The sequence below is a fragment of the Chiloscyllium plagiosum genome, chromosome 10 (genome assembly GCF_004010195.1).
Source record: "Chiloscyllium plagiosum isolate BGI_BamShark_2017 chromosome 10, ASM401019v2, whole genome shotgun sequence".
Classification (NCBI taxonomy): Eukaryota; Metazoa; Chordata; class Chondrichthyes; order Orectolobiformes; family Hemiscylliidae; genus Chiloscyllium; species Chiloscyllium plagiosum.
This window is the reverse complement of record NC_057719.1, coordinates 4,716,351-4,719,819: the sequence shown is the minus strand read 5'-3', so window position 1 is coordinate 4,719,819 and position 3,469 is coordinate 4,716,351. Positions and strand designations below refer to the sequence as shown.

The 3,469-nt window shown below is 40.4% G+C and overlaps 1 protein-coding gene across 3 annotated transcripts in view; it reads right to left on the bottom strand.

Moving 5' to 3' along the window:
* smek1 (SMEK homolog 1, suppressor of mek1 (Dictyostelium)) overlaps positions 1-3,469 on the bottom strand; it is a 137,594-nt gene that overhangs the window by 92,779 nt on the left and 41,346 nt on the right. The window lies entirely within an intron of this gene.

The window sequence follows — 3,469 nt, the reverse complement described above, 5'->3', positions numbered from 1 at the left end:
GAATCATCTCTTCTTTCCTCATTGTCATCTCCCTTCTCTCTTCTGGTATGCTCGGTGTAATGACCTCGCTGCAGGTCCTGTCCAGAAAATTCTCATTCTCTTGAATGAGCCCGAGGTAATCTAGTTCTTTCTTCAGTGCTGAAACATGCTCCTTCAGAAGCTGAATGTGTACACATTTTCCACAGCTATAGGAGCCAGAGACACCATGTTCTCACTGCATAGCAGACAGACCTGATGGAGTGAATGGCCTACTTCTGCTTTTATGTCTTATGGTCTTAATTTTCGTGAAGAAATTTATCATGTCAGCCTTAACTGAGCTATCCATTATCATGGCCTCTGATTCAAAATTCTCCAGCCAAGGAAGCTTCTTTGCATCTACCCTGTGAAGTCCATGAATACAGTAAAATTATACAGGTCGTCCTGCAATAACGCTTGTTTCATCGACGTAAATTTGCTGTAACGGAATTGATGAACTGGGGACATGTTTCTAAAGTGCAAAATTTTAAAACTTGTGTTGGCTATAATGCAGTTACATCGCCAACACTAAGCACTGATTCTAAAGTGCAATTTTTCTATAACATGGAGTTGCACAATAACATAACTATTATAAAAGAATTAACTATTTTATTCTTCTAAATTCCAATATTGGCACAATGAATAACTCTGTCATTCCTGTAATTAATCCCCTGACCTCTTGACCTATACCATCTCCAATTCAATTATATGTTTGTTTAGAAAAGGAGATCAAAATATTAAAGGACTCCAGGTGTGCTTTCATTCATACCATGTATTAGTGTAGCAATAATTCCCTTAACACATACTCCAGTTCCTTGCAAACAGCCAACATACAATTTATCTTTCTAAACACTTGCTATACCTGCAATATTACATTTCTGCTTTTTCTTGGACAAGGATACCTAAACCTCACCAAAGGACAAATTTAAAATTTCTCAATGCTTTTAAAAAAAATTCTATTCTTCCTACAAATGTGCATAGCCACATATTTCGCCACTTCATACTCAATCCGCCAGTTTATTGCCCACTCACTTAACCTGCTCATTTCTCAGTACAACTTCATGTTTCAAATATTGTCCCACTTAACTTGTACAATAAAACTTAAGAAACTTAAAACTTAACTCACAATGCATTTACTCAAGTGATTACAAGTTGTAAGTAGTTAAAGCCACAATACTGAACCTTGTGGCACCCAGTCGTTACAGCTTGTCAATTTGAAAATGTCCCATTAGAGAATCATAGCTCATGTTGTTTTGTGAACCGATACTCTAGTCAAATCTCATGAATGCTGTGCTATAACCTTTTATGAAGCACTTTGACAAAGCCTAGATATGCTATTTAATCCTGTTAATTACATTATTTTAAAAACTTCAACGAATTTGTCAGATATAACAATGTCTGAAAGCGATGTTCATTCTGCCAAATCCCATTATGATTTTCAAAATACCTTGTTAACACATCTTGTACAGAATCACAGAATGCCCACAGTGAGGAAGCAGGCCATTAAGTGTATTGAGTCCATACCAATTCTCCGAAGAGTATCCCATCCAGGTCCATTCCCTACCCTACCCCTGTAACCATGCACTTCCCACGGCTAATCCACCTAGCCAGCACATCCATGAACACTATGGCCAATCCACCTAATCTCATATGTTTAGATTGTGGGAGGCAATCAGGGTGAGAATGTGTGTAGGGTATAAGCAGGCAGGGAAAGTGTTAAATTCTGAGTTTTGTGAAACAAGAGAGTTCAGCTGAGCATGACTCAGATCAGATAAGAACTTGCAGTTAACAATGGGGTGCTGGAGGCAAGGGTAACGGGTTAACAAGGTGGAAAAGCATTCATGATGTAGAGCCATTTAACAATATTGGAAGCATTCAATATGTAAGGTCAGTTTAACAAGGCGAAAAGTATTCACTATGTGAAGCCAGTTAGGGTTAAGAACATTCACTGTGTAATACCAGATGGCTTAATCTTTGCTATTGACACTCACTGATTGCAATGGTCACCCAATCAATATGTATGTTGCCTTATCTAGATGCTCCTCCCTATAAAATGACTATATAATTCACTAAGAAACTGCTGTTCCAGAGAAGACCGTGATCTCATGTCCCTGTACATGTGGGTGATCCTCCAGGGCCTGGAATAAAGATTAAGGAGGTAAAACTACACAGTCTGAGGGTTTTGCTCTGACTGTGAGGGGAAATGGGACAACAGGAGCACCTGGTGGAAACCCACATAGAGCAAGGGGGAATGTGCAAACTCCACATAAGCAGTTGCCTGAGGGTGGAATCAAACCAGGGTCCCTGGCGCTGCAAGGTAGCAGTGCTAACCACTGAGCTACTGTGCTGCCCCTTTCATTAGACATGCAGCATATTCTGTTTCTGTGAATGGCTGCACGGACAAGAAATCCCACTCATGAAGACTAATTAGAGAGATATGGACTGCTTATCTTGGCAAGGAGAAGATTTATTGATGATTTTAAAAAAGATGGGAGGGGTCTGGATAGAACAGACAGGGAGAAACTATTCCGATTCATAAAAAAAAAATCAAGATCTAGATGGCATAGATTCAAAAAGTAATTTGCAAAAGTGGTAAATGCAATGCGAGTAGTTCGGATCTAGAATGCAATGCCTGGATATATTGTGAAGGCAAGTTCAACTGAGGCATTTCTTTTTATTTAGATAATGCTCACTTAACCTGCAGGGTTACACGCAAAGGGCAAGCAGCTATGATGCTCAGTGCACCAGTGTGGACATGGTGAACCATATGGCCACTATCTACATCATAACAAGTGAGATATTTCCTAACACTCAAACCATTCTTCAGTGTTTTTGAAGCAATAGAACAAATGTGTTCATTGCCTATGCAGCAACATCTTTTGACAACATTTGGACGTAGGTCGCCAGGTCCAGGAATTTTTTTCAGTTTTTAATCCTCTTCTTACAAACACAAGATATGGGAACATAGGACTTAGGAGGTGGACGAGGGGAAAGCGGTAGATGTGGTGTATATGGATTTAGTAAGGCGTTTGATAAGGATCCCCATGGTAGACTACTGCAAAAAATACGGAGGTATGGTATTGAGGGTGTGTTGGAGGTTTGGATTAGGCGTTGGCTGGCTGGCTGGAAGAAGACCGAGGGTAGTAGTTGATAGCAAAGGTTCATCTTGGAGTGCCGTCACTAGCGGTGTTCCGCAAGGATCTGTTTTGAGACCATTGCTGTTTGTCATTTTTATAAATGACCTGGAGGAGGGGTTAGAAGGTTGGGTGAGCAAGTTGGCGGATGATACGAAAGTCGGAGGAGTTGTAGACAGTGAGGAAGGATGTGGCAGGTTACAGCGGGATATAGATAAGCTGCAGAACTGGGCAGAAAGGTGGCAAATGGAGTTCAATGTAGCTAAGTGTGAGGTGATTCACTTTGATAAGAGTAACAAAAAGATGGGGTACTGGACTAA